The sequence below is a fragment of the Physeter macrocephalus genome, chromosome 18, assembly GCF_002837175.3.
Source record: "Physeter macrocephalus isolate SW-GA chromosome 18, ASM283717v5, whole genome shotgun sequence".
In the NCBI taxonomy this organism is placed as follows: domain Eukaryota; kingdom Metazoa; phylum Chordata; class Mammalia; order Artiodactyla; family Physeteridae; genus Physeter; species Physeter macrocephalus.
In genome coordinates this window covers 43,988,890-44,001,354 of record NC_041231.1, presented here as the reverse complement: position 1 = coordinate 44,001,354, position 12,465 = coordinate 43,988,890, and the positions used below count along the sequence as shown (strand labels likewise).

General features: G+C 41.5%; 1 protein-coding gene across 5 annotated transcripts in view; it reads right to left on the bottom strand.

Moving 5' to 3' along the window:
* Positions 1 to 12,465, bottom strand: part of SMARCC1 (SWI/SNF related BAF chromatin remodeling complex subunit C1) — a 183,114-nt gene that overhangs the window by 29,906 nt on the left and 140,743 nt on the right. The gene's annotated exons all lie outside the window — the stretch shown is intronic.

Below are 12,465 nucleotides of genomic sequence, written 5' to 3'. Positions count from 1 at the left end.
CGATGCAGCCAAAAATAAACAAATTAATTAATTTTTAAAAAAATTAAAAAAAATAAAACAACAACTATCCATGCCTGAACTTCTGGTACTTACAAATATAAATCTATATATAGATATAAATCTAAAAATACCAGAAATTAAGGATTAAAAGGAAACTTCTCCCATGCTAATCCACTCTCTTCAAAGAGCCCACCAAGGAGGAAAGGTTCAATCAGGGCCTTGAAAGGCAAAGAGAAGGATACCATGGCCTGGAAGGCACTTCCCCATCTACCACACACTTACCTCCCACCCTCACTCTGTAACTCTGTCTTTCCCTCCTTATGAACTGTCCAGGAACAGGCAAGCAGTGCTCTCCCTCAGCAACCAACACTCAGATGCAAAGCCCCTAATGAGTGTCTACTGTGAACAGAGGGGAGGGGGTGAACAATATTCCACCCCTAGTTTGGGGATAGGGTATAAGACAGGAGGTTATTCTGGAAGAATGTACCACTCACTCCCCTGTACAGGACTGATGAGTCCTACTCATGTTTCCTGTCAAATCAGCAGCACACAGAGGAAGATGCCACATTACTCAGAGAGGATAAGGATCCCACATTTGGCCAACGTCCTGACTACGTGCAAAGGATCAATACCACCTTCTCCAGACACCATCCAAGAGCTTATACCAACAAACTCCCAACAATATTTTGCACTATTACATCTACTGAATTCATCTGCTTATCTTGCTTTTACACAAGGTTTTGAGAAGTAAGACGGAGTGGCTGACTTATTGATCTGTGTTTCTTATAGAATCTAGAAGGAGTCAACATACAAGAGGAGTTTAATATAGGCTTTTGGGAACTAAACTGGTTGAGAATACTTAAATAAGAGCCTTATTTTTCACTCTTTTACAGTTGATAAAGAAAAATATAGTTTTATACCTATAGAGACCCATCTGCAGGAAGATTCAGAAGTGTAAGCAAAAGATTTTATGAAAGAATCTACAGCTATTAATGGTCACGTTTGCCTCCCTAACTACATTACGCTGCATCAATAACACCAAAAGTTTAAATAAAGATTACATGATTCTAAGCCTGCTATCACTGATCGTGTTATGCAATTTTATATTTCTAATGAGATATAAAAAAACAGGTTACAAAAAAAAATTCAGGGCTTCCCTGGTGGCGCAGTGGTTGAGAGTCCGCCTGCCAATGCAGGGGACACGGGTTCGTGCCCCGGTCCGGGAAGATCCCACATGCCACGGAGTGGCTGGGCCCGTGAGCCATGGCCGCTGAGTCTGTGCATCCGGAGCCTGTGCTCCGCAATGGGAGAGGCCACAACAGTGAGAGGCCCATGTACCGCAAAAAAAAAAAAAAAAAAAAAAAATTCAGACTGTCACAGACTTCTCAAAAGCAAAAACTAGGTTTTTGAAAACAAAGGTAAAAATGCCTTCCAAATTGTGAGGGCTAATAAATTTCAGTCTAGAATTTCAAGTACAACAACTTAAATCAATTAGGTGCAGAATAAAGACAAATTTCCAAAATCAAGGACTCAAAATCCTACACATGCTTTTGGAGGACGTGCTCCAGTTAACTTCGTGTAAACTGAGAAAAAGATAAAAGACATGAGATCCGGACATCACAGACTCAACCTAAGAAAGAAGTCCTAAGTTAACAGGGTGGCACAAAGAGGCCAAAAGCAAACAGGGAAAAATGAAAGAAGACTGGCAATATAATGATAACCAAAGCTGGGTGAGGGGTACAGAGTCATTACACTATTTTGTCTACTTCTGTATATATTCCAACAGTTGCATAATAAATATTTTAAAAGGGCAGAAGGTGGGTCAATAGACGGTGTTGGGACAACTGGATATCCAGAAACAAAATGATAAATTTGGACCCCTACCTCACATAATACACAAAAATTAACTCAGTAGATCACAGATCTATATGTAAGTGCGAACACTAAAACATTCTTAGAAGAGGTGGCGCAGTGGTTAAGAATCCAGCTGCCAGTGCAGGGGATATGGGTTCGAGCCCTGGTCCGGGAAGATCCCACATGCCATGGAGCAACTAAGCCAGTGTGCCACAGCTACTGAGCCTGCACTCTAGAGCCCACATGCCTAGAGCCCGTGCTCCACTACAAGAGAAGCCACCGCAATGAGAAGCCCGCACACTGCAATGAAGAGTAGCCCCTGCTCGCCACAACTAGATAAAGCCCGCGCGCAGCAACAAAGACCCAATGCAGCCAAAAACAAACAAATAAATAAATTTATATTAAAAAAAAAAAAGAAATTCTAGAGAGTTCTTTGAACAGAAGGAAAAAACCTCTTCCATTAAAAGAAAAAATTGAAATGGAGATAGGAACTGAGAAGCACTAGACAGGGAAAACTGAACTTAGGTTCTAGCATTATTGAAGAAGTTATAAAAATAATTTGGATTAAATTGCAATAACTCAAGAATGAATTGTGTAATCATTAGGAAAAACACTAAAAGAACAAAAGTGTATGTAATGAACAAGGTCACTGGAAAAAAATACTAGAATAAAAATTACTGAATTAAAAATAAGATGTTACAATCGGAGGAAACTGATGAACAGCACACAAAACTGCTCTATAATATTTTTGCAACTTCTATGAATCTAACTAAAAAGTGAAAAGGAAAAAAAAAAAAAAAAAAAAAAAAAGGCCTGTCCAAGGCTACATAACTATCATGTGGGGGGAAAGGGGTTAAAATCCTGGCTTGAAGACTATAAAACATGATATATAAGGTGTGATGTAGAAGAGATATTGAATAAGTAGCTGTCTAGGCAAATGGTATTTTACTGCCTCATGCATTAAGCGTGATTTGATTATGCTGATAATTTAAACTGGACCAGCTTTAGCCTGCCTGCCTTCCTTCCTCCCTCCCTTCATTTATTTGGCTGTATGGGGCTTTGTTGCCGCCACGCTTGGGATCTTTAGTTGCAGCATGCATGTGGGATCGAGTTCCCTGACCAGGGATCAAACCTGGGCCGCCCCCTGCATTGGGAGCGTGAAGTGCCAACCACTGCACCGCCAGGGAAGTCCCTAGATGTTTTAAAATGTTCTTTGCTTTGTATGTACTCACCTTGTCTCCTTTTATGCTAAGAGTTTCTTGCCATTCTGGCCCATGAATTATAATACATTTCTCTCTTATTAATAAGCTGAATTGCAAGGGTGGGGGGTGGGGGGGGCAGACTGCTTACTGCCTCTGTATAACTATGGCCTAGAAGTTACCTTGCTTCTCTGTGACTGCTTCCTCATCCGTGAAGCTGGAAAATAACTGTATCCACATCAAGGTGGTTGAGAGGACACACAGGATGTACTTAAAACAGTGCCTGGAACATGGTAGGTGCCTGATACTTGCAAGCTGTAACACTGCTGTACCCTAAAAGCCCATTTTGTTGGAAGACCCTCCTCTGTCTGCACTGGACCGCTTCTAACATGTCTTTTAAGACTTGGCCTTAGGCATCACTTCCTCTGGGTAGCTCCCTTACATCACGGCTCCCATAGCCTCCATGACAGTTCTTACTGCACTGTATTTTATCTATTCACTTGACTTTCACTCCCCAGGGTCAAGGCCCGAGGAAGCCCCATATTTATGACTGCTTGGCAATTTTAGAGATGCAGGAAATAAGGAGATGAGGTGGGGAGTAGAGAGGACATGGAGAAGAGGCAGCCTTTATCCAAAGCCTAGAATTCACCTGTGACTAAGGTTAGAAAACCACTAGAAATCTCTAAAAGTAAACTTGGGCACTTTGAATGAAGGATGAGAATATAACCAGCAAAGCATGGCCTTCAATCTAAAGAAACAAATTTGAGTAAAAAACTCAAGAAAAGAAAAAACAAATCAAAACTTGAATCTCTAAACTCTATGGCAGTTGCATTACTAAAGACTTATAGGATTATTCAGTCTGATTTCTAGTTTAAAAAAAAAATTTAATATGTATCAAAATTAACCCACCTCAAATGTAAGAAGTATTCATTGGCGTGGTTAATCACATCTGGGTTTTGAGTGAAAACAGAAGAACTAATATTGCACATTAAATATGGCATTTCATATTTCAGGGCTTAATAACATTTATTTAAATATTAATATAGGGTTTCCCTGGTGGCACAGTGGATAAGAATCTGCCTGCCAATGCAGGGGACACGGGTTCGATCCCTGGTCTGGGAAGATCCCACATGCCATGGAGCAACTAAGCCCATGCGCCACAACTACTTGAGCCTGCGCTCTAGAGCCCGTAAGCCACAACTACTGAAGTCCACGCGCCTACAGCCCATGCTCCACAACAAGTGAAGCCACTGCAATGAGAAGCTCACTCGCCGCAACTAGAGAAAGCCTGCATGCAGCAACAAAGACCCAACGCAGCCAAAAAAGAAATAAAATAAAAATAAAAATTAATATAAACCCTGATTTTCTGTATAGAATTATTTAAAACAAATCACTGCATCTTCTCATCTTCTTCCACCTTGCATTCCCTATTTATAAGAGGAGAGATACAACAGTAGATTTCTCTGAAAGAACTGGCCTGTTCCTATGTAGTCTCACTATCTGAATTTTATGAACCCTAATGGACTTACTAACGTGCCATTTCTCTATCTCCTACATTTCTAGATCGCCTACATTACTAGATTCTTTTTGTTGATTTAACGTCCATGACTATTCATATTTTTACTGGTTAGAGATTCTGATCTGGAAGAAGATAAGAAATTTCCTTCATGAAACAGCATGCTTCCTGCTATTAAAGATTCTAAGAAATTCTGCTAATTTATGGATTTTGTGATATATATGTACCATCCAAGAAGTCAGCAGAAGTCAGAAAGGCTTAAGAAGTAGATTCTGAAGGGAATTAAAAAGACTTCACAGGGGCCTGAAGTGATCAGACAAATGTTACTAAGCATTGGACCAAAGTTGCTAATGGATCGGAACCAAATACCACTTCTGTCTGCTTTAAGAAGAAAAAAAGATGGTAAAAGTGAGAGTTAACTGTTGGAATGCATTATGGGAGTAGGGTGAAATATGTCATACTACACACCCTGGTAGGTATTTTCACGCTACTTCTAATAATAACCTACCAAGTAACATGTCATCTCCATTTTATATAGAATGAAACTGAAGCTTAGAGAAGTTAAATATCTTGCCAAAGGTTGCAGTTAAATCAACTGGGAATTGAATTCAGTTCTGATGAGAGCCTAGAAGCAAAGCTGGGCAGTAAGAAAGGTGACACACAGAGACAGGGAGGAACTGACAGTATTGTATAAATGTTTCCATTTTTCCCTATTTTTTGGGGGGTGGGGTCCCTAAAAAATAGAACTCAAATCATAATTAGTATAGCAGAGGTGCTAAACAAAGGAAAAAAACGGACACTTTTTTAAGCTAGCTGTTGGGTTTTTAACTATAAAATGTTTGAAAACATTTTCCTTGGAATGAAGAATTTTTATCAGATTATGTTTCTGGGTTGGTTGGGATCACAAGACTCTAAGTCTGGAGATCTGGGTTTTGGTACTAGTTCGGCCCATAACTAGTTACACTAGTTACATAATTTTAGGCCCATCATTCACTTTAAAAAAAAATTTATTTCATTTATTTATTTTTGGCTGCACTGGGTCTTCGTTGCTGCGCACAGGCTTTCTCTAGCTGTGGTGAGCGGGGGCTACTCTTCATTGCGGTGCGCGGGCTTCTCATTGTGGTGGCTTGTCTTGTTGTGGAGCACGGGCTCTATGCGCGCAGGCTTCAGCAGTTGTGGTGCACGGGCTTAGCTGCTCCACGGCATGTGGGATCTTCCCGGACCAGGGCTTGAACCCATGTCCCCCGCATTGGCAGGCGGATTCTTAACCACTGCGCCACCAGGGAAGCCCCTATCATTCATTTCTATGCATCTGTTTCTACATCAATGAGATGAAAAAGTTCAATAAATGCTAAAATCATTGTGTGATAACACACATGAAACGTTCGTTGTTAGGGCTTATAAGTATCAAACAGTAATCCATTTATAAACAAAACCTGTATGAAACTCATTGTGCAAAAGTAGAATAAATTTATGTGTTGGGCTTCCCTGGTGGCACAGCGGTTGAGAGTCCGCCTGCCGATGCAGGGGACATGGGTTCGTACCCTGGTCTGGGAAGATCCCACATGCAGCGGAGCAGCTAGGCCCGTGAGCCGTGGCCGCTGAGCCTGCGCGTCCGGAGCACAGGCTCCGCGACGGAAGAGGCCACAACAGTGAGAGGCCCGCATACCGCAAAAAAAAAAATAAATAAATAAAAATAAAAATAAATTATGTGTTGTGTCTATGTGTGAGAGAGAAAAAGTTTTATTCCAAGAAATTTTGAATAGTATATAATCCCTAATCAGATTTCACCTAATAGAGTCACTCATCAAGGTTACATTTCCAACATTTTATTCTTTAGTTTTTTTCTTTTCCTTTACACTAAAATGTCTAGTCTAATGTCGCCACTCAAATGACTGTGAGGTTCAAGGTTAATGACTGACTTTAAGCTCCTAAGAGGCAGGGACTATTCATATCTATTTTAGGAATCAAAATAAACCTAGTATTGTAGTACAGTGTTTGGCACATAACGGGCACTCAAATACTGAATAATCAAAGTATGGCACTTTCCATCTTACAGAATGCTTTTTTTGGGGAGCCACGCCAGTGCCATATGGCTTGCAGCAGGATCTTAGCTCCCTGAACAGGGATCGAACCCGGGCCCCCTGCAGTGGAAGTGCAGAGTCTTAGCCATTGGACCGCCAGGGAATTCCCCAGAATGCTTTTTTATACATAAATATGACTGATTCTCGACAATAATCTGGTCAGAAAGGCAGATCAGAAAGGACCTCTGATTAAAAAAAAAAATGATGTAGGTTCAGAAAAGTTATGTTAGCTGCCTAAGAGATTAGTAAACGGCAAAGCTCGAACTAAAATTTTAAATTCTAAATCCAGAGGATTTTAGTTCTCAGCCAATGTCTATTTTTAACAATTAACAATTGATATTTTAGTGGCTACTTTCCTGGGGAATTCTTAGAAGGGACTTGTGGTAGGTTAAAGACGGCCATAAACTCGTTGGCCTTTCTTCCACTGGAGAGAGAGGGTCTATGACCCCTCCTCTCTAACTGCCTTGCCCTACAGAAAATAGTGGTGATATTTTCTGGGTCCCAGCTTGGGAACTCCCATGTCTTGTCTCTTGCAATGTTCTTTCTGGGAGTCCCAAGCTGCCATGTGAGAAGTATATGATCATTGTGCTGAAGCGACCACAGGGAGAGACCTGGAGACTACATGGAGAGGAAACTGGACCCAGCTACCCCTGCAAAGGACCAGGACTTAAGGAAGCTACCTTGGACCCTTCCAGATGAACCTACCTGTAAGGTGAATACCACTAAATGACTCAACAGATAAAGCATGGAGCAGAATCAGCCAGCTGTTCAGTGCTCAAATTTCACAAAATCATGAGATTTTAAACCACTAAGTTTTGCTACTGGAAAAAAAAAGTGGTACCTGGAAATAGGGCGCTATTTGAACAAAAACCTAAAGTGTGACTTTGGCTGTGGGATCATGTGGTGAGTGCATTCTCAAGAAAACCACTGGTGAGAGCTTAAAAGAAAGGGAAATATTACTGTAGACTGAAGTAGATCTTTGCTATATAGAAGCACAAAGTTTGGAAACATTGTCACACTAGTGATGTGGAAAATAGGGTAATTAATAAATTTGTGGATCTGGCTGGAGTGATTTCCAGGCAAAATGTAAACATTCTTTTTGTATTTTATATAAGAAAAGAGAGGAACCAAAGATGGAAGAATTCAGTTTTCAGGTACAATTTAGACGTAACAGAGAAGGGTTTGAAAATAAAACTGTTTCTCATCACTGGTTACTCCCAGCAAGAATTTGAAACTTAGAAATGGCTTTACGACAAAGATCAAATCCAGAGCACTACAGTAAAATTTGAACTCAGGAGTAAATAGCTCCAGCTGTGCCTGGCTGTTAGACCTTTCGAAGGGAGTGCATAGCAGGGTTTCTAAGAATCGTAAGGGTATGCCTCTGCTAGAGAGGAGGGCCTCTAAGTATCTTTAATAGCAGGTCTCCTATATTTTTTCATTGAGCTTCTTGGATCTATAAGTTAATGTCTTCCATCAAATTTGACAAGTTTTCAATCAGCCACAATTTCTTTTCTTTCTTTTTTTTTTAAATTTCCCTGCGTCTTTTTCGTTTCCTTCTGGGACTCTCATTACATGTATGTTGGAACATGTGACTTTTTCTGCAATTTCTGAGCTGAAGCTCTACCACTTCTCAAGAACAACTGATTCTCCTTTTGTTGTCTGTCTGGTTGATACCAGTGCCCTGAAATGTTTGTTGTAAACTTGTTTTCTATGTTGGCCTCTATATCCCCTCATCACCCTGAATCTGGACAGAATGTCTGACCGGTAGAGCTGGGTAGAAGTTACACAGTGTCAGGTATGGGCCCAAGCCACAAGACATTGGAAGTTTTCCCTTCTTATCATCTGGGACACTTTTCTCTTAAAGTTTCAAGCTGCCACATAAAAAAGTCCAACACTTTGATACCACCCTAGTATGAAGAAGCCCAGGATAAGTTCTTAGAGAGGCTGTGTGTAGACAGTGATGCTAGCCAGCCTCCAGGTGGTAAAGCCACCCCAGCCTAGGCATCAGGCATGTGAGTGAAGCCATCTCAGGCTCTCCATAATAGCCCAGGCATGAGATGAATACCCAGTAAACTAGCCAATGCCACACAGAGCAGAATTTTTCTAGCTGAGTCTGCCAGAATTTCTCACTCATAAAAATCATGTGAAATCATAAAATGATTATGATTTTAAGCCACTAAGTTTCATGGTAGTTACACAGCATGGATAACTGGAGCAAGAATACTGCTAATGCTCATGCTATGGATTCTTAACAGATCTGGCAACAGTGATGACCAAAGCCTTCCAAAAACAGTGCTATAGAGACAGCCCCAACTCTTCATATAATGGCTTTATAAAACCTAAGAAGAAAAAGATGGTCTGGGAGTGTGACACAGATGACGTATGGAATGTGGGAGAAACAACCTAAAAAACGATTAACGGTAAAAAGTAACTCGATCGGGACAGCTATGTGAACTTTACATTAAAAAAATCATGGCTTCTAGCTGGTAGAACAGAAGTATTTTCTATTTAGTCATGTAAGGATGGAAGTAAGTGAACAGGGCTAACTGCAGGAAAAATGATCAAATAGGTATATTTTTCCTTCTGTCTCCTCTCCGCAGTATCATCAAATAAAGAGAGATGGCATCAATGATCAATGCGTATAATGCAAATCAATTCAATCAATGTTTATCTGGTAAACCGTTGTGACTAAAATGTACAATGAAAATTTTCCTATCTCAAGAAAGAAGTTTAGGCATAAGGGAGCAAGTTATGAGGTATTTCTGAGAGGTAAGAAAAAAATCTTCCTGTTGCTCCAGAACTAACACCAGTTACCATAAAGACAAACCTCGTTTTTAAAGTATGTGGGCATGGGGTGGTAGTAGAAAAAATCTGAAGGAAATGTCTGTGTGGTCTTAAAAAAATGTGATTCCTGCTATCTTAAAAGAACTGAATCCTACTGCTGCTGCTAAAAGAGGACCTATTCTATTTTCTGGAGTTTCTAAGTTTATTCCAGCAGCAGTTCTATATTCTTACTTCCAGCTAAACCTAGATGGGAGGGATGGAGAGCACCCAGCCAACAGTGCTCCTTTTCACACCCACATACCACTCTTCAGGTGGGATAGTCCACAGCTTGTCAGTAGCTGGAATGAAAAAGTGGATGTGATACCCAAGAGCTCCTCATATGGCAAGGGTGGGGAAAGCCAGAAAGCATGCCCACCCTATCTGGTTTGGAGCTAGATCTAGAACCTCTAATTACCACTCCATGTCAGAGTGTGACAAACAATTAAAATGTATCAAGGAAAACTCTTAATAACAAAGCTGTCTATAGACTGAGAAGAACAAAAAGAGAATAAGAGATAACTTGGATAGGCTAGATAAGTTGTACTAATTACAGTAATTTAAGTGAATTCTTTACCCCTTAATTACCATGTAGTACAAAAATGATTACGTGTGCTGTGAAATGTATCAGATCCAGCTATAAGTGGCACTGAACAATTCATGTGTGCCAAGTCATGTAGCATGAGCATGTGAACACTTTCACAAATCAGTGAAAGACATAGGTGTTCTGAGAACGAAGACCCAAGTTCCCAGTTATTAGAAGTAAGAGTGAGTGATGATCAGGGAGTAGAAATTCAGTGACCTGGATAGAAAATGTTCTTTGGACACTCTTCTAAACCTTGTATGGACTATCCAAGGGCCAGGGCAACTGATCCATAAAAGCAGTTTCTCTGCAGTGAAGGAGTCAAACAGCTGTGGCAAAGTGGTCAGTGGTACACAGTATACAAACTTTTGTGCCCAAAGCTGCACATATTAACAGCTATGAAAATATCATGAAGGTGCTTCCCTGGTGGCGCAGTGGTTGAGAGTCCGCCTGCCGATGCAGGGGACATGGGTTCGTGCCCTGGTCCGGGAGGATCCCACATGCCGCGGAGCGGCTGGGCCCATGGGCCATGGCTGCTGAGCCTGTGCGTCCGGAGCCTGTGCTCCGCAACGGAAGAGGCCACGGCAGTGAGAGGCCTGCGTACCACAAAATAAATAAATATATAAATAAAAATAAAAAATAAAAAAAAAATCATTAAGCATTCGTAAAACTTTTTATGGTAATCTACCATTTTAGTTCCTTCTTTGGCAACTTACAGTGAAGCACACATAGTGATATAGAGAGGAGAAATAATGGGAAAGAACAGTGAGAGAGGCATGCTCTGTGAGAGGGGAGGGTATCCAAAAAAGCCCAGCTGGAGATGGGAGAGGTGGGCAGTTTGTCTGGTAGAACTGCAAGAAACAGTTCAGGACAGACAGCCAAGAAATGACACTTGAGAAGTGAGAAGGGTCCCGATCATGAAAAACGCCCAAATTCCCTAAGGAGTTTGAGCCTGAGAGAGACAGGGAGGTTATTTAAGAAAGTATCATGCTCATATTTGTTTGTTTAAAGAGTCTTCTGCATATGATTCCTTTCATATGAAGTCATGGTGTTAGAAGACAGGCTAGCATCTACTCCTGAAGGGAATCACAGTAACTGGAAGGGACGTGAGGAAGCTTCTGGTGAGCTGGTAAGGTTATGTTGCTTGATATGGGTGCTGTTTGTGAGTCTATAGGTGGGTTCAGCCTGTGAAAACATTCACTAGTTGTAGACATATATATCTACTTATTTGTATATAAGTTATACTTCAATGAACAACTGAAAAACAAAAAAGATTACTCTGGCTGATGGACAGAGAATGGGAATGAAGGAAACAGGCAATATATGATGCGGGGCGGGGGGGTGCTGGGCATTATCGGATGAACTAGAGCACCAGGAAGGATCTGGTGGCTGAACAGCTATGGAAAATCAAAGAATGAGAGGAGTCAAAAGTGACTTGAGTGAAGACTGGGTGGATGGCTGTGCTATGCCCTGATAAAAGGCATACAGGAGGGAAGCCCTCCTGGCTTCCAGCTCCTCATTTATAAAATGAGAAAACATGACCAAGACAATCCTTAAGGTCTCTGAGATCCTTGATGACAGTATGGACGTAAGAACTTGGATAGCTTAGAGACAATGAGATAGCCAGGAGTCCAACCTGGCAGAAGACAGAGACTAAAAAAAACGCTTCCAATGAAGGAAGAACAAAACCAAACAAATGTGAAACAACAGTCAAACTGGTGTCTACATCAGTATTCATTTAAACAAGAGTACACCTCACAAATTCCTAGAGGTTGGGGGTGGTAGAGGATAGAGAATACCTAAAATTGTACTTAAGAACCATGAAGATCAGGAGGCATCTTTGGAAGAGACTGGCTAGTATGAATATGCAGAACCTCGATCTACTGTGAAGTAACATTCAGCTGGGGTATCTGTCTGAACTGACTCAGCAAGACTGTGACCTGTAAACACCCCGTCCCCACACTGTCTGCGCCTACGTCAGACGGGTAGGCTCTCAAAACAGTAGTCTTATGGTTTGAACTGGGTCATCTATGGATCTATTCTACACAGATTAAACTCCTGGAGAAGTAGTTCACAGCAGCTAAACAGTCTGGGGGAATTAAAGACCATGAAAAACATCTTTACCAATGGATCAAGAACAGCTCAAGATAAAACGATTAGCTATGTTCTAGTAACCACTGCTTGAAATGTGGTGACCTGTAATGACAGGAAACTACTTTTGAGGGTAAAATAGAAAAGGGTAGGGGCTTCCCTGGTGGCGCAGTGGTTGCGCGTCCGCCTGCCGATGCAGGGGACCCGGGTTCACGCCCCGGTCTGGGAGGATCCCACATGCCGCGGAGCGGCTGGGCCCATGAGCCATGGCCCCTGGGCCTGCGCGTCCGGAGCCTGTGCTCCGCAACGGGAGAGGCC